The sequence below is a fragment of the Tiliqua scincoides genome, chromosome 6 (assembly GCF_035046505.1).
Source record: "Tiliqua scincoides isolate rTilSci1 chromosome 6, rTilSci1.hap2, whole genome shotgun sequence".
NCBI lineage: Eukaryota > Metazoa > Chordata > Lepidosauria > Squamata > Scincidae > Tiliqua > Tiliqua scincoides.
In genome coordinates this window covers 29,986,381-30,005,325 of record NC_089826.1, presented here as the reverse complement: position 1 = coordinate 30,005,325, position 18,945 = coordinate 29,986,381, and the positions used below count along the sequence as shown (strand labels likewise).

Here is an 18,945-nt window from a genome sequence, read left to right as displayed (position 1 = left end):
GACAGTTGCCACTTATGGTGTGCTTGTGGAACCCCTGAGAGGGTCTCAGAGAGCCCCAGAATTCCTAGGAGCACACTTTTAAGAAATGCCAATTTAAAGCTTTAGATGTGGTTGAGACCTCATATTTCTCATGTGTTTGGTTTAGGTTAGTTTGAGTGAGCAGTAAACTAAAATGGAAAGTGCCAGCAATGACATTTGTGTGGAAGTCCAAGGGAGGGACAGTACAGGGCATTGGTGGTGGTATAGCATATGCCTGCTTTGCATGCATATATTCACAGGCTCAGTCCCAGGCATCTCCGGTTAACCCATTTCTGCCCACAGGTGTACACGTTTTATCCCTGTTGCATATATGCAACGTTGGGCAGAAATGGCCCAAGGTATAAATCCCAGGTATGAGGAAGATCTTCCATGCCTGAGCAGACAGCTTCAGTAGTGTGAAGACCCAATTCTATCCAACTCTCCACAACTGATGCAGCTGAGCCATAGGGCATGTGTTGCATCCTGCAATGGGTGGACACTCACAGAGGCCTTCTCAAGGGAGGAAGGAACATTTGTAAGGGAGTATTTGTAAGGGAACATTAGTAAGGGATTTGTAAGGGAGCTGCATCTGCACTAGGAAGTTGGATAGGATGGGGCCAAGTCAATATAAGGCAGCTGTGTCTGACCACCCCCTGGCCTGCAAATGGCAGATGTGTGAAGAAGACTGCGGGCAAGGTGAACGGATGACATAACTGCAAAAGAGGATCAAAAGAGGACCTATACCCCAAAATGTAGGACATCCAAGAAAAATGTAGGGCATGACAAAATAAGCTATAAACACTCATATATTGATTTCATGTGGTTAATTTAAACATATCACTTATTATTAAATTTAAAACTATATTGCGTATTACAATTTATTACACATAATTTATTAATCACAAGAAGGCTCTGCACTGCCAGCAGGAGCCTACGTGCAGGGAAAAGGAGGGCATATAAGTTCTTTTCCAGGACATGAGGCTAAAAAAGAGGACATGTCCTGGAAAAAGAGGATGTCTTGGTCACCCTGACTGCTGGCCCGATCCTATCCAAGTTTCCAGTGCCGCTGCTGCAGTGCAGCCTTGAGGAAAGGATTACCTGGAGGAGGCCTCCATGCATCCCCCCCCCACTGCAGGGTGCAGTGCATGCCCCCTTGGCAGGCAAGCCCCCTGGCACAGCTGCACTGGTGCAGGAGAGCTGGAGAGGGTTTGGCCCAGTGTGGCTTCAGTGGCCCAGGGCTTGAACCTGCCGCTCACCTCCCCTGGCCAAATGCTCCTTTCCCCCCAGAGGGAGGGCAAGCCCGCCTAGGTGGTGGGGCGCGCTCCCTTGGGGAGGGGAGAGGAGGAGGGCGGCGGCTGTGATAGGCTTGTGCCTGGCCGTGCCCAGGCGCCTGGTTGGTGCTCGGTGGCCCCGCGCGCGCCGTGTGTGCGCAAGAGCGCGTGTGTGGCGGCGGCGGCGGCAGGGCCGGGGAGGGAGGGCAGGCGGCGGGCGGGCGGGGAGAGGCTCTTGCAGGCAGCACTCAAGTGACACTGAGCGCCAGCAACACACTTCCCAAGTCCGGCAGCGGGCGAGCACAGCTGCCAACCTCTCCCTTCTGGGCGCTTTCCTTGGGGTGCAAAAGGAGCCTTCGGGGCACCTGAGCTCAGAGACCCTCGCAGCCCCCCCAGAGCTTCAGCCCCCCTCCCCCGCTGGCTCCTGCCGTCCTGGGCTCCTTCCCCCTCGCGCAAGGGAGCCCGGAGAATGGGAAGGACCCGCCCGGGCGCTGCCTGCCAGTCTCTTCCCCACTAAGCGCGCGGGGGCTGCGACTGGCTTGGGCGAGGAGCGTTCCCTGCCTGAAGAAGCCCCCCCCCCCGCGGGTTCCTTCGCGCCTCCTCGGAGCCAGGCTCGGGGCTCCCTGCGCGCCCGCGCCCTCGCCCGGGACACGCGCGAGGAACTTGCTGGAAAGTCGGCGCGGCGCGTCCAGGCTGGGACCGTCCAGGTAAGCAGAAGGGCCGGCCGGGGAGCGGGGCTTTGCGCTGCGGAGGCTGCTGAGAGCCCGCTCCGGTGAACGTCTATTCAGAAGGAGGTCCCATTAGAGACACTGGGGCTTACTCCTAGGAAAGCGTGGCTAGGATTGTTCCACGCATCCTTCTCCCTCTCAGAGGCTGCCCTGGGACCCCGGTGCGCCCCCGCAGTCTGCCCTGGGGCTTGCGCGGGCGGGCGGGCTGGTCCCCCACCTGGCTCTGGAAGTGGGGAAGAAGCGGCACGAGGGGTGCATGCGGTGCGGGGGGGGGGGGTCAGCGCGGGGGAGGCATGCAGTCGCGACCCTCGCTGGGGCAGTGGAAGCGGAGGGGGCATTTCCCAGCACCATTTCACCCCCCCGTCCGCGTGAAAATGGATCAGTGAACTGAAAACGTAGCAAGAGCCTTCCCCCCCCCCGGACGTGCGCAGGGTGGGGAGGCAGGTGAGGCAGAGCCTCCCCATCGCCGTGTAAGGCGCCCAAGCACCCACAACCCACGCGCTCCATGCTCCCTCCTTCCCTGCTCTGCGCGTGGGTTGTGGGTGCTTGGGCGCCTCACCTGCCACCCCCCCCCCCACAGGTTCCTGGTGGAGAGGCTCTACCTCCCTACCCACCTCATGTCTCTGGGGGGGAGGGTCTGCTTCACCTGCTTCCCCCCACCGCATGTCTCTGGAGGGAGGCTCTGCCTCCCCACCCACTGCATGCCCCTGCTCCCCCCTTTCAGCGCGTGCTTCTGGCGACAGTAATGCTGAGAGCTTCCAAGCTTCAGTGGGGACCAGCCGTGCTTATCTTTGACCACAGAACCGACTCCGAGGTGTGGCGGAGATGGGAACAGCACTGAGTGGAGCAGAGAGTTCCTTTGATCTCGCTTCGGGAGTCGTGCTGCTGCCACCCACCGACCCACCCCGCGCCACCGTCCTCTCGCTCCAGGGCATGTACTGCCCTGATTCGCTCGGAGCGCAGGAGGGCCACCCGCAAAGGCTGGACAAGCTCCCTGCCTCCCAGAGCCTCCTCTACTCCCTTGGGGGACGAGACAGATCATGCTTGTTGTCTGCTCTGATACCCACTTCATTTGCCTTCATGGGGATGTCCACGCGGTGTTTTTCTCCTAGGAAAAGAGGGATCAACTTTGCCTGCATCTGGGGAGAAGTCCCTTTAAGCCACTTCTGCCCAACATTGCATATACGCAACAAATGTGTGCACCTGTGGACCGGGTAGAAATGGGTTAATCAGGTGCAGCCTTGCCCCAAAGTGTTCCCCCCTCCCCAGTGCTATGCCAGGTTGGTTCCAGTGAAGGTCACGAGGAGCTGAACAAAGCTAGGTAGCAAATCTACATCAGGAAGAAACATTAACTACTGTAAATAAATAAAGAAATAGGCATGTGAACCACCCATGATGACTTTTCAGGAAGCTTCTGTTTGATACTTTTTTCTGTGGCTAGTCTCTCTCTCTCTCTCTCTCTCTATTTATTCTTTTCCTCCCTACACTAGCACACCCTCCCTTACTTCTAAGAAAGGTTAGGTAGTGTACTCCATTCCCCCTGAAACCGCTCTATAAAAACCCAGTTGTTCAGCATTTGATGTGGTGGTGGCTTTCTGGAAGATGGTGATTGTGAAGACAGAAAAAGAAAAAAGAAAGGACAAGATGGTAAAAGTAGAACAGTAGCCAAGATACAGCCTAGACTTTAAATATTGTATTGCTTATTTTCTTCCTCTCCCCTTTCCTTTCAGCAATATGAAGGCATTCTCTTCCCCAGTTCTCTGCCTAATCACTTGCAGGCTATGGGACACTGGCACTTGCCTCTGCCCACTTCACCACCACAGCCTGACGAAAGCAAAATCCAAACAAGCTCCTTCATGCTGGAGTTTAAGCAGTTGTTTAAAATGTTGCCAGAACATTTGCAGGGATTTTTAATATATCATTCTTCTCATTGCTTTGGTTTCTTCACCCAGTTTCAGTGACAGTTGTAGCTAGAGATGAGTTTTTGTTCGTTTTTTAAAAATTCAGTACTTTTTTATATACGAAGGAGCATAAAAGAAGGCACGGAAAGACTTCTTTTTAAGCTGCTTGCAATTCATGCTGTATTATTCTTGTGCTATAAAAAGTTACCTTTTAACTCTCCCTGAGTCTCTAAACTAGTAATTTGTTTCAAACCAAACATTCTACAGAAATGAATGTGCTTTTTTCCAGAGGGTCTGTTGGTTTTTTATGTTTGTTTTCACTGCTGGGACTTTTGGAAACTTTGGTGGATTAGCAATTAGAGTCTGGCAATTGCCCTGTATTAATTCATAGCAATTAAAGCAAAGGAGCTTGAAAGATGTTACTGGATGGAATGGTTATGAAATATGCGTGGCTTGTATTACACATTTATTTCAACAGAACTGAGACTCTTGAAGTACCTCTTAATCATTTGCAGATACAACTTTTATCTCTCAGAGAGGATATAATTGAAGGGCATCCCTCTCTTTTAAAAGGCTTCACCGCAAGTTTATTTACTCTGGGCTTATTTAACAGTCATGAGGGCAAGTACCATACCTTCCTGAAGCTGATTAGCTTATTGTTATAGATAAATGCAACATATTTGCCAATCCCACAGAGAATGTTGCTGCCTGTGAAACCACCACAGTGGGTCACTCTAGGAAAGGGGAGTTAACTGTTGGGTTTAGGACCATGTTATAGATACAGCTTCTGGTGTAGCTGCTCCCTGAAGAAATGACTTTGAAAAACAAAGTGACAGTTTCCAGTAGAGTATATTTTTACAATGAGAAGATCTTTTCAAATGGTCCTGCAGAATCACATATGCTGCTTGTTTCACTGCTCCACTGGACCCTGAGTGCTTTGTTTTTGAAAGAAGATAGGAAGCCCAAATTGTCAGCCAGTACCACACCAAAGGTTGTGATGCTAATATACTGTAGTATCAAATCCCAATCACAGGGACTTGCTCAAGGTTCTGAATCACTACTTAATACACCCAAGTCTGTACCAACTGATCTCAAATTCAGTAAAACTAATAAGTCTTACATAATTCTAGATTTTCACTGATTTAATTTGGTGCAGAAGTGGCACCAATCTTTCCTGGAGAAAGTTGGAGAAAGTTAATAGTAGCAGATTTTTGTGCAGTACAGAGATCTTTTTGGTATATTAATGTTCTGCATATCTATAATCCAGAACTTTGTATGTTTATTCAAGGGTAAGTTCCACTATGTTCAGTGGGCTTTACTACCAAGTATGTCTCCATAGGATCTATGTATACATCCTTGAAAGTACGCCATTGAACATAGTGAACTTCTTTCTTAATAATCATGCAAACCTGATTTTACAAAATGTAAAGTAACTTTTTAGTCAAGTCAAGTCAACCTTTATTAGGCATAAGAGTAACTTTTTAGTGATGTGCTTAGTGATGATGGATGAATAATCCACACAATTAGTTTCAGCACAATCCTATGCATGTTTACTCAGAAGTAAGGCCCATTTAGTTGGCACTTAATCCAGGTCTGTAGATTGCAACCTTAAAGATGATCATGTGAACTGATCTATCAGGAATCCTGGATCCAACTGTGTAAATGAAACAATGTGATTAAACTTTTCATGTTTCATGTGGCCAGTATGAAAGAAATGCAATTTTTCTTGTAAGCTGAGTGAAAAATAGCAGGTTACAAATCACCTGCCAGGACTAACTTGTCTTCTTTGATCCACTCCAGATAGATGTGAATAGAAATATACATTTTAAACTGTGGGCCAGCTTATACATTTAGAACCGTCTTTTTTTTTCTATCAGTGAAGCAAATAAGATTGTTGAATAATGGCACATATCACTATTCTTTTCTATTGGTTTTGGAAACTTGTTGTGAAACAGTATTCTTGTTTCTGCATGTTTTTTTTTTTAATACAGTGAACTGAATCCATTTTTCCTTAGTCCAGCATGTCTCACCTTAAGCTCCATCTTAATATGAGAAAATATTTGACTTGCTCTGTCTATGTATGTCGGGTTTCTGTGAAGAACATGTTGCATGCTGCAGTCTCATCACTTACAGGAGCAAATATACCCTTAGTGAAACATGCAGCATAATAATACTGCGCATGTTTTTTTTTCTAATTTGAGGGCTTGAATTTTGTCACATGCATGTTAGGCAGATGTTTGATAATTCATAGATGACTGTGTTCTTTTAAGCAGAGCTGTATGGTGGCACAGCAGTAGCATTTTGTGGTACCAAGTCCTGGGTAATAGCTGCTCCATGGCTATACCAGCAACACGTTGCATGATGTGCCCCTTTTCATGTATCCTGAACATCTCCTAGAATATATGCTAACTATGCCAGTGGTTCCCAGACTTCTTAGAGGCCCTAGAGGCTGCTGCCTGATTTATAAATGCCATGGGGTGTGGCAATAATAGTGATTGGGCAGCAGTGCTCCCCCACTGCAGTTTGTGTAACCCTTGATGCACATAACCTAATCTGCCCTGTCAGTTTTGCAAACCACCCAAAATTGGGTCACGACCCACTGATGGGTCCCAGAGCCACAGTTTGGGAATTGCTGAACTATGCTATATATATGCTACACAGCTTTTTCCCCGCAATTCTGAATGCACTGTGTTGTGTGAGTATTCCGCGTTAATATTTTTGTAGTATTTAGCTAGGGGATAGTTTGAGACAGTTCTTGAAGTTCACCTACTGTATGTGTATTGCAGATGCACATCAGACTATTCATACGTTAATTTAAAAGACACATTTTTACCTCTTTTACAACTGTTTTACTATACCTGCTTTAAGAACATGACATCCATCAGAAAAACCAATGCAGTCAACAGCTGCTGTAATACAAATGAAACCCAAGAGGCAATGAACAAGTCTGTTAAGGATTTCTGCCCTAGGAGCCTCACGGTTTGCCTGCTGTATGCCTTACTTTGTATTAGTCTTGATTTAATGAGGGTTTTATGTGAATCTGACCTGCAGCATCTGTTTAAGGCATGACAAGTAATCAGTGTAGCTCCTGAGTTATTGTGTTAGAAAATGTCCCGGTTTGAAGAGGGGTTAAATTATGCTGCTTCAGTTTACAGAAAAACTAACTACGCAGACAGAAATATGGTTTTAGGCTTGTCCATTTTGACTGGTGCATGGGATTAGAGCAGTAATGAACTTGTTTCTCCTCTTGCTCCACTCCTTGTCTTTGTGGAAATTATTATTATAAAATGTATTTTTATGGCATACATTTTTCATATGTTGATTTCTCCTGCCCATTGTGCAAATTCACACTTGGAAAAATTTATCATCTAGAATTTAAAGTCTTGTGCACATGGTTGCGATCATGTAAACACACAACTTTTGCTTTTCTTTTTTTTAAATACTCGGGGCCTAATCCTATCCAACTTTCAGACGCTGATGTAGCCATGCCAGTGGGGCATGTGCTGCATCCAGTGATGGTGGGGGAGTCACAGAGGCCTTCTCAAGGTAAGGTAACAAATGTTCCCTTACCTCGGAGCTGCATTGTGGCTATACCAGGGCTAGAAAGTTGGATAGGATGTGACCCTAAGCCATTTCTGCCCAACGCTGCATATACACAACAGCTACCAAATGTGTACACCTGTGGGCCGGGCAAAAATGGGTTAACTTCATTGGCTACTGGCATGGAATTCATAATTTCAGAATGATTAATTAAGGATGCTATTCTGAGTAGACGTGCATAGGATTGTGTTGTAAGTTTCTCTGCACCAACTATTAAGTGATCTGGATGAAAAGTAACAAGCACTGTGCCAACACATTATGAACTGTATTATACAAACCTGTATTGGCTTGCCAGGCAAAGTACTTCTATGACAAAGCTTGATGCATACCCTCACAAAGTGCTGTTTGAAATGGGGCTATATTTGTGCAGACATTGAGTGTACATTTGCATTTTCATCTTTGAATTTTCATCTAAATCTTCACATTGGTTAATATCACGGTGACAACACTGTACTTTGGTATGCAGTGGCTGGGTTTTGTTGGTTCGCTAATCTTCTAGACTGAGGGCCTTATCCTATCCAACTTTCTAGCCCTGGTGTAGCCATGCCAGTTGGATATGCATCCTATGTTGGGAGGGTAGTTAAGGAAGCCTCCAGAAGGTAAGGGAATGTTTGTCCCCTTGCCTTGGGGCTGTATTGCAGCTGCAGTGGCGCTGGAAAGTTGGATAGGATTGGGCCCTTAAACAAGAGTGTTTAGATTAAAATGGTTATAAATCTTGTTGACCTGAATAGACTTGCATCTAGTTTAAATACCAGTGCTTTGGCTCAACTACATTGTGAATTGTCTTGTCCCTTGTAGCAATTTCACTCCCAGCATTTTTTTTTGGTTCTTTTTCTCCACACAATCACTCTTGAATGTGCTTTTTAATAGCATTGCATGGGGACAAGTATTATTTACATCACTAATAGATGGATTTACTCAGAATGCAATTTCTGTGATGACAGTGGCTCCAAAAATGCTGCCACATTTATTTATCTCTTTCTACCCTCTCTTTCCATTAAGAAGTTCAGGTAGCTTAATGCATAATAAAACAATTAAATAGCTATTTATTATAGTGCCAGTGATGATATCTGTGTAAACTGGTGTGCACATTTTGTTTCTTCATGTGATGGCATATGTAGAGACTGGAAAGCATGATAGAGTGAACAAATGTTGCCAGAAAAGTCTACAGCTAGGAGCCTGTCATTTGAAATGCCAGCACTGTATACTGTACATCTCAATATTTCATGTTGGTAATTTCACATTACAGATTGCTAATAGCATGCAATAAATCAGGTTCTTTTGAGTCGGTGATTGAAAATCACGAGAGATTATTTTTATTTTTAAAAAACTCAAACACTTTCCATATCCATTTAGTGTCACAGAAACTAAATACGTGTCACATTATGTGTTTTTAAGTTGCAACCTATATGTGAAGCTTGGAAGTAGATCCCATTGAATTCAGTGGAACTTATTTCTGAGCAGATATGCATAGGATTGAGTGGTAAGAGAGTCCTCACGCAATTTTTTTTTAAAGATAAAAAGTATTGAAGCAGAGAGTAGTGCATACAATTTGACTTGCCTATTTCTTAGCTAAAAATCATGTCACAAATACACATTTGGAACCGTGCAGAGGAAAGAGCTGCTTGGGGTATTAAAGAATAGAAATACCAGGGCCAGAAAGGGTTACACACCCTCCCTCCCCAGACTCCTTCTTCACTTACATTCCCCCCACCAAATCCAATTTTTCTTTTAAAAAATATTGTGGTCCCTTGCAAATACGTATATATAATGTCTAGTTAATTTCACATGCTATCTGATTATATTTCACTGAAAAAACAGGAAAATCCACCTTGTTTTGTTGTACAAAACAATCCCCTCACTCACCTGAAACTAAGGTATAATTTTGCAAAATAGAGAAAAATAAAAAAAAATTTAAATTATATTTAAAATTTTTATTACATAATTTAATTTTTTTAAAAACAAAATATTAAAGAAAATTAAAATGCATAATTTTCTGGTATTAAAAGACATTCCAAATGATGTAAGGTAACTGTAGTTTTTAAAATGTTTTTAGTTTTTAAATAGTGTTAAAATGTTGCTGCCTCAGGCATTGTCTCACAAATGGAGTGAAGATGATGGTCAGAAAGACAAATTAATTTTTCAAAGGGGCAGACTTACAAGGTTGTGTGAGTTAATTTCTTTGTTAAGAAGATTATTGACATTGAAGATCTATCTATCTATCTATCTATCTATCTATCTATCTATCTATCTATCTATCTATCTATCTATCTATCTATCTATCTATCTATCTATCTATCTACTAGAACTTCATGAATATGAAAGATGCTGGAGCATTTGTCTTCGACTTACAAAAATATTTTTGAAAGCTCAGATCAGTCTTTTTGATTTTTTTAAATCTGTCAAATATGTTCTGAAGGATAGCAAATAAACACATCATCAAAAATCTCATTTTGTAAAAGGATACACTTCACGAAGATATAAATGACAAACTTTTTGGCTTTGCCTGTCAGTTTAAAAAATTGCTAGAAAAACAAGCCAAAACTCTAACAAGGTTAGATGAAGGAAGACCAGGAGTATGTTTCACTTTTGTGGTGCTTTCATGCAACGAAGCGACAGCTTAAACCACAGAACATCTGGGTCCTAGCTTCTGTTACAATAGAGCTTTTAGGGGGAAAGCATGGCTTGTTTGACTGTGCATTCATTTAAAGCTATTAAAATATGCAGGATTTTTAAAAGCATAGCATAACATTGCATCTTCCTTTTCAAGAGGCTACTTCAGTCATTTGTTTGAATCTTGCCACTTTGGTGAAAGTTAAATTTAATTTGATTACTGAGCAGGTATTTACCACGTTGTTCCTCAGCCTTAGGCGTAAAAAAAAAAACACCTAGTAATTGATGCACTGACGTATTTATATTTAGTGCTCCATACATTTTTGTAACTTTTGATTTTTTTTTATACTAAAGGCAATATAACAGAAACATCATGTTTTTACTTGGCCAATACACAAAAGTCAACACAGTTCTGAAGCTACTTTGAACTGCCTTTTTAAAACACATGTGCTTTTGTGTTTGTTTCCTCTGTTACTTATTCCATGCTCATAAAATGGACTATGAATGCTATAGCTAGATTAAAATGAAGCAGAGAGAATTTATTTTTTCATATGCAATCTATGGGTTCAAATCTGATTCAGAAGGCTATCTTGTTTATCTTTAAATTTATTAGCTTTATTTATTTATTTGTGATAACTTGGAGTAAGGTAGGCTGTTTAATATGGTGCATGTTATATATAGGGTGATGCTAAGTTGTGTGACATTGATGTCTAGGGTTTTGTATAATTCTGCATTCTTTGGCTTGTGTTTCTAAGAGTATATAAATATATAGACTGTGTTTCATACTCCCTTATTGTAAAAGGTGGAGTAACTGAAACGTATATATTTATATAGTAGACTGTGTAATTAGATGAAAGAAATAACATCCCCATAAGAACATAAGAAGAGCTCTGCTGGATCAGGCCAAAGGCCCATCTAGTCTAGCTTTCTGTATCTCACAGTGGCCCACCAATGCCCCAGGGAGCACACAAGACAACAGACACAATCTGTGTCCCGGTGCCCACCCCTGCATCTGGCAATCAGAGGCAGCCTGCCTCTAAAACCAAGAGCTTGCACATACCTACTATGACTTGTAATCCGTGATGAATTTTTCCTCCAGAAATTTGTCCAGTCTCCTCTTAAAGGTATCCAGGCAAGATGCCATCACTACTTCCTGTGGCAAAGAATTCCACAAACTAATTACACGCTGGGTAAAGAAATATTTTTATTTCTTTATTTTAAAGAAATAATGTGTTATGTGAGAGGGAAAAGAGCATCTCCCTATCCACTCTGTCCATCCCCTGCATGATTTTGTATGTCTCAGTCATGCCCCCCCTCAGGCGTCTCTTTTCTAGACTGAAGAGGCTGAAGTCTAGAAAAGAGGTGCACCAATCCTTAAAATGCTTACTCACAAGTGAGACTAACCGCTGAGTCCTGAACCTAGTGGCACCCAAAGGAGCTTTATGGCCAAAATGGCAACTGCTGCATCCTGTGGGTGTCGAGGCTAATGCCAGGGAGCATTTTCTCCCTTATTCCGGGTAACGCCATTGCAACAACAATGAGTCTTCTCACCTCTGGGCAGGTATTTGAGCGGGTGCAGAGCTGAGAAGACCCATGTCGGGTCACCTGGCTTGGGAAGGGGTTCAGGGCTTGAACACAGACCCTGTTACCCTCTCCACCCTCCTGCAGATCCAACCCTCCCCTTCTACTGCCCTCCCTCAGCCCCGTTCCACGCACTTCCCACCTCCCTGCTGCCCCCAGAATACTCACTTCTGGCTAGTACTGGAAGAGTGCTGGCCAGTTGGCCACTTGCCACTAAGGCCCAGCACCTACCACTGAGCCAGGGTAGTGTAGTGGTTTGGGAGGTGGACTTAGACCTGGAAGATCCAGGTTCGAATCCCCCCTCAGCCATGAAGCTTCTTGGGTGACTTTGGGCCAGTCACTTTCTCCCAACCTCACCTGCCTCACCGGGTTGTTGTGAGGACAAAAGGTGGGGAGCAGCTGTGTATACTGCCCTGAGCTCTTTGGAGGAAGGGCAGTATTAAAAATGTGAAAAATAATAATAAAATAAAACTTGCACTGGCCCAGTGCTGGCACTCCTTCCTCCCCCAGTGCCATGAATGTGCTGTATGGCACATTCGCGATACTTAGAGGCAGCTGTACACCTGTACTGCCAATGATAGAGCCCTCAGGATTGGGCTCTAAGTTCAATGGAAATTATTTTGAAGATGAACATGCATGTATTTCTATGTTGACAATGTGAAAGGAACATTTTTGTCCTCTTCTCATCAGTAGATTTTTGTTTGACTGAAATTGAATGGTTTGCTTCCATGATTTTTTGAGATATACAAAACATTTCTGTCAGATATGTTTGCTTAATGATTCTAAACAGCCGGTGTCTTGTAATGGACAAGAATCAAACTAAACTAAGGAAAAAACAAAGAATGAAACAGGAGGAGATGATTTATTATTTTAGAAAACTTCAGTGGGGTATCACTACAGGGATAAGTATTTGCTCTTTAAATTGATGTACTGCCCAGGGGAGGAAATCAAAACTGAAGACGGAGTACAGCATGAAACTGGAGGAAGTCAGATGTTGAATCTATAGGGAAGGAGACCAAGAATAATACAATAAAAACCTGCTTCTTAAAAGATTAATTTATTAACCTTAGAATTATTATTATGACTGTAAAGATTTAAAAGTCATTGCAAAATGGTATGCCATATATATTCTACATTATATATTGACAATAGTGATTGCATGTTTGTTGGATGCAAAATATATTTTGCAATGTAACATTTTCATAGAGGCCTAAAGGAGGATATTGCAAAATATGTACCCTTAAAACTAGTTCACCCCCATTTAATTCGTTGAAAATATGTTATATACCAAACCAGATACAGATTGGTAATATAGTGCATAGTGATTTACAGTACTTTTATATCATGCAATGCACTCAGATCAGTGCTCACACATAGTTTAATCATTTTTATGATTTATTTACACTTATGGCTCACCCATGAGTGAGCAGTTTGCTTACACCCAACGTCTGTTGAAGCTGAGCATATTTTGTGCAGAAGTACCGTAATTTATGTTTAACCCTTAATAAATTGCACTTCATTAATGAAGTACACATTCATTCTTTTCATCCTGTTGAATTACACAGGAATCTGGTAACTGTGTTTCCCTTTAAGTCATCACAAAGGTGGAGTTAAAAGGGCATTTCTGCCTGCTTTCTTCAACTTCTTTAACTTAACTTGCCTTTAGGCATAAACTATAGATGCATGAAGTGTGTGTTTTAGCCTTCTCATATATGTATTTACTCAGAAGTACTTCTCACTGATCTCACTGAGGCTTTACTGAGGCTTACTCTCATGAAAGTATGCATAGGACTGCAACCTTTGTCTAGAACAGTGGTTCCCAATCTGGGGGCTGCAACGGCCAGGACAATCAGAACCACTGCATTCCCCCTTGAAGGAAGTGGCAATAGTGGGATAGCGGTGATAGCACTGTGGGGATTGCGCTGCTGCCATGAAAAAGGGTGTTTTCAGCTGTACCTGGGGTAGTGCCAACCCTCCAGAGGGTGTGGGGGATGCGCTTCCCTTTGAACCTCCCCCTGCCCTAGAGTTGCTCTCTAACGCTATCACGACCCACTTCTGGTTTTCATTGTGAAACTGGAAGTGGGTTGCAAACACTTCAGGAAACTGTTCTGAGATATGGGGAGGCTCGAAGAGGGGAACGCTGGTCTCTCCGTAGGGCCCTACATAGGGCCAGTGCTATTCCCAAATACATCTAAAAACCTCTTTTTTTGCTGCTGTGGTGTGATCCCCACAGTGCCATCACCCTGTTGTTCCAACCTTTGGTTAATGGTTGGGACCCACTGGTCAAAAAAAAACACACAGCACTATACCTCACTGTAATGAGACGCGTAATTGACTGTGGATGTGGCTTGGTGAAACAGTATATTCTGGAGCAGTTGCATTTAATGATCAAAATCAATCGTTTAGTTTTTGTTGCATAAAAATGAGGACCTTTTAAAATGAACGTAGGCTTACACATGCACTCCACTGTAGTGTCTGGCCTACCGCAGGGGATGGCATTCCATTCACTAACATTGCTGCTGAACAGAGCTGGGAAAATACAATTTATCCACAAGATAGAGCAGCTATAGCATGACAAGTGGATTCTTGGTGGCATAACTGGGCACCTGCTGAATGGTGCTCCCACCTCCATTGGCCCCCTTGATGCATTATGTGCACCAACAGACTTTTCCTTTTTCACATTGATTTTATGTTGATTAAAGGTAGTACAGTATGCTCTTTTTCTTCAGTGTGGAAGCATACAATCTACTGCAAGGTAGTTTTAAATGCTCTGGTTGCCAGGCTATGCCCATCCCTTGTGGGACAGAACTAATCATCATTGTGCCTGCAAAAGGTTTTCCGTGGAGCTCATTTCTATCCAGTCAGGCCCCAAATGTTTCTGTTACTTCATGCACAACTGCAGCCCATCCTTGGTTTTCTGTATTCCACAGAGACTCAGAATAAATTCTACTAATTGCATGTAATTAATAGTTGAAGGGCATTGTGGTGTTTACAAAAACTCCAATTAATCCTAATTGAAGTTGTAATGTACTATATTGTACACTGAATAATAGAATTTCATAACTGAAAGAGTGCTTGTTATGTAGAATGCACCAAAGATCAGGCATACTGATATTGCACTTTAGCACCTGGAAATAATAGCATAAGCAGCTACAGTTTCTGTCTTTGACTTCATTTTCCTCATTTCTTCCCAGCTACAATATGCTGTTCCTGCCTGTTATTGAATAGCTACTATAGTGGACTGCTAGATAAAGAAGGTTTCACAGACAGATAATAGATATGCTTTTGATTTCTATTAGAATAAGCACTGTTTGAGAGCATGTCTACTCAATGTGATGTAAATTCCATTGTGTTCAGTAGGGCTTATACCCAGGAAAGTATTATAGGACTGCAGCCTAAATGTTCCTTCATTAAACTAGTTTTGCTAGTTATATGATGAATACAGAAATGTATTCATTTTATAGTAATTGTGATAATTGGTTTTCTTTTTCATTTAGCTTTAACTTTGGGGGTTATGTATTTTTTTATTGCAGGGATTTTAACAGTTAAATATGAATAGCTTTCAAAATAGCTTTCCTGGGGCATTCCGTGTACAAATGCTTTTATGCGAATGCCCGAAGTCTACGAGCAAAGGTGGGAGAACTGGAATGTCTGGTGACAAGGGAAAATATTGACATAGTGGGCATAACGGAAACCTGGTGGAATGCGGAGAATCAGTGGGATACCGCAATCCCGGGCTATAAACTCTACAGGAGGGACAGGCAGGGGCTTGTTGGAGGTGGGGTGGCCGTTTATGTTAAGGAAGGGATAGAATCCAGCAAAGTAGAGATTGAAGGTGGGTCCGACTCCACCGTAGAATCTCTGTGGGTTAAATTACCAGGCTTGTGCAGTGATGTAATACTGGGGGCGTGCTATCGTCCTCCAGACCAGAAATCGGATGGGGACCTTGAAATGAGGAAACAGATCAGGGAGGTGACAAGGAGGGACAGGGTTGTAATCATGGGGGACTTCAATTATCCTCATATTGACTGGGTCAATTTGTGTTCTGGTCACGATAAGGAAACCGGATTTCTTGACGTGCTAAATGACTGTGGCTTAGATCAGCTAGTCACGGAGCCCACCAGAGGACAGGTGACTCTGGATTTAATATTGTGCGGTACGCAGGACCTGGTTAGAGATGTAAACGTTACTGAGCCATTGGGGAACAGTGATCATGCTGCGATCCGTTTTGACGTGCACATTGGGGGAAGAATACCAGGCAAATCTCTAACAAAAACCCTTGACTTCCGACGGGCGGACTTCCCTCAAATGAGGAGGCTGGTTAGAAGGAGGTTGAAAGGGAAGGTAAAAAGAGTCCAATCTCTCCAGAGTGCATGGAGGCTGCTTAAAACAACAGTAATAGAGGTCCAGCAGAGGTGTATACCGCAAAGAAAGAAGGGTTCCACCAAATCCAGGAGGGTGCCCGCATGGCTAACCAGCCAAGTTAGAGAGGCTGTGAAGAGCAAGGAAGCTTCCTTCCGTAAATGGAAGTTTGCCCTAATGAGGAGAATAAAAAGGAACATAAACTGTGGCAAAAGAAATGTAAGAAGGTGATACTGGAGGCCAAGCGAGACTATGAGGAACGCATGGCCGGCAACATTAAGGGGAATAATAAAAGCTTCTTCAAATATGTTAGAAGCAGGAAACCCGCCAGAGAAGCGGTTGGCCTTCTGGATGGTGAGGGAGGGAAAGGGGAGATAAAAGGAGACTTAGAGATGGCAGAGAAATTAAATGAGTTCTTTGCATCTGTCTTCACGGCAGAAGACCTCGGGCAGATACCGCTGCCCGAACGGCCCCTCCTGACCGAGGAGTTAAGTCAGATAGAGGTTAAAAGAGAAGATGTTTCAGACCTCATTGATAAATTGAAGATCAATAAGTCGCCGGGCCCTGATGGCATCCACCCAAGAGTTATTAAGGAATTGAAGAATGAAGTTGCAGACCTCTTGACTAAGGTATGCAACTTGTCCCTCAAAACGGCCATGGTGCCAGAAGATTGGAGGATAGCAAATGTCACGCCTATTTTTAAAAAGGGAAAGAGGGGGGACCCGGGAAACTATAGGCCGGTCAGCCTAACATCCATACCGGGTAAGATGGTGGAATGCCTCATCAAAGATAGGATCTCAAAACACATAGACAAACAGGCCTTGCTGAGGGAGAGTCAGCATGGCTTCTGTAAGGGTAAGTCTTGCCTCACGAACCTTATAGAATTCTTTGAAAAGGTCAACAGGCATGTGGATGCGGGAGAACCCGTGGACATCATATATCTGGACTTTCAGAAGGCGTTTGACACGGTCCCTCACCAAAGGCTACTGAAAAAACTCCACAGTCAGGGAATTAGAGGACAGGTCCTCTCGTGGATTGAGAACTGGTTGGAGGCCAGGAAGCAGAGAGTTGGTGTCAATGGGCAATTTTCACAATGGAGAGAGGTGAAAAGCGGTGTGCCCAAGGATCTGTCCTGGGACCGGTGCTTTTCAACCTCTTCATAAATGACCTGGAGACAGGGTTGAGCAGTGAAGTGGCTAAGTTTGCAGACGACACCAAACTTTTCCGAGTGGTGAAGACCAGAAGTGATTGTGAGGAGCTCCAGAAGGATCTCTCCAGACTGGCAGAATGGGCAGCAAAATGGCAGATGCGCTTCAATGTCAGTAAGTGTAAAGTCATGCACATTGGGGCAAAAAATCAAAACTTTAGATATAGGTTGATGGGTTCTGAGCTGTCTGTGACAGATCAGGAGAGAGATCTTGGGGTGGTGGTGGACAGGTCGATGAAAGTGTCGACCCAATGTGCGGCGGCAGTGAAGAAGGCCAATTCTATGCTTGGGATCATTAGGAAAGGTATTGAGAACAAAACGGCTAGTATTATAATGCCGTTGTACAAATCTATGGTAAGGCCACACCTGGAGTATTGTGTCCAGTTCTGGTCGCCGCATCTCAAAAAAGACATAGTGGAAATGGAAAAGGTGCAAAAGAGAGCAACTAAGATGATTACGGGGCTGGGGCACCTTCCTTATGAGGAAAGGCTACGGTGTTTGGGCCTCTTCAGCCTAGAAAAGAGACGCGGGGACATGATTGAGACATACAAAATTATGCAGGGGATGGACAGAGTGGATAGGGAGATGCTCTTTACACTCTCACATAATACCAGAACCAGGGGACATCCACTAAAATTGAGTGTTGTGCGGGTTAGGACAGACAAAAGAAAATATTTCTTTACTCAGCGTGTGGTCGGTCTGTGGAACTCCTTGCCACAGGATGTGGTGATGGCGTCTAGCCTAGACGCCTTTAAAAGGGGATTGGACAAGTTTCTGGAGGAAAAATCCATTATGGGGTACAAGCCATGATGTGTATGCGCAACCTCCTGATTTTAGAAATGGGTTATGTCAGAATGCCAGATGCAGGGGAGGGCACCAGGATGAGGTCTCTTGTTATCTGGTGTGCTCCCTGGGGCATTTGGTGGGCCGCTGTGAGATACAGGAAGCTGGACTAGATGGGCCTATGGCCTGATCCAGTGGGGCTGTTCTTATGTTCTTATGTAAAACGTTGCAGTCCTGCAGCAATACCTTGACTTTCATCCACTTGAATTTCATCACTTTACTCTTTCAACCTTTTTCAGTTATAGCCAGGTTTCGGATTTCATCCATGTGCTCTCCCCATTTGTCCAATTCAGTCCAACTTTCCACAGCATTAGTTGAAGTTCTTTTTTTCTTTTGTGTTTCTTTTATGTATTTTCTTTCTTTTCTTAAATTTATATAAAATTTTTCTTTTATTTCTGAATGACAACATTCTTTTATTCCTGTTTAGGTTTCACATGCATTCTCTGGTCAAAATAAATTTGCAAGCTAAATAAGTCCATGCTTTGACATTCATCCATGTTTGACTTTCTTTTATGCTTTGGTCCCTAACCAGACGAAAGATCAAGGTATTGCGGTATGCACTTCAGTGGGAGTAAGCCCCACTGAACACAGTAGGACTTACTTTTGAATAGACATGTATAGGATTGTGCTGAAAATCATTCTTACTATGTTAAAACTCACATTGAGCTTTTGGATACAATATCTAGGTCGTCATCCTCTGCCTGCTTGCAGGCACACAAAATCAGACCTCCCAATGAAAAAATGTAGTTCCTGTTACTCCTTCTCTACTAAGCCACCACACTTATACATCACATGGTAATGTTCTGTTTCTTGTGCTGTTA

At 43.6% G+C, this 18,945-nt stretch overlaps 1 protein-coding gene across 1 annotated transcript in view; it reads left to right on the top strand.

Moving 5' to 3' along the window:
* The first annotated feature begins 1,542 nt into the window (after positions 1–1,542).
* Positions 1,543–18,945, top strand: part of NDNF (neuron derived neurotrophic factor) — a 46,179-nt gene continuing 28,776 nt past the window's right edge. The window contains exon 1 of the mRNA XM_066632405.1: positions 1,543–1,996. The gene's annotated coding sequence lies outside the window, so the exon portion shown is untranslated. The remainder of the gene's footprint in view (positions 1,997–18,945) is intronic.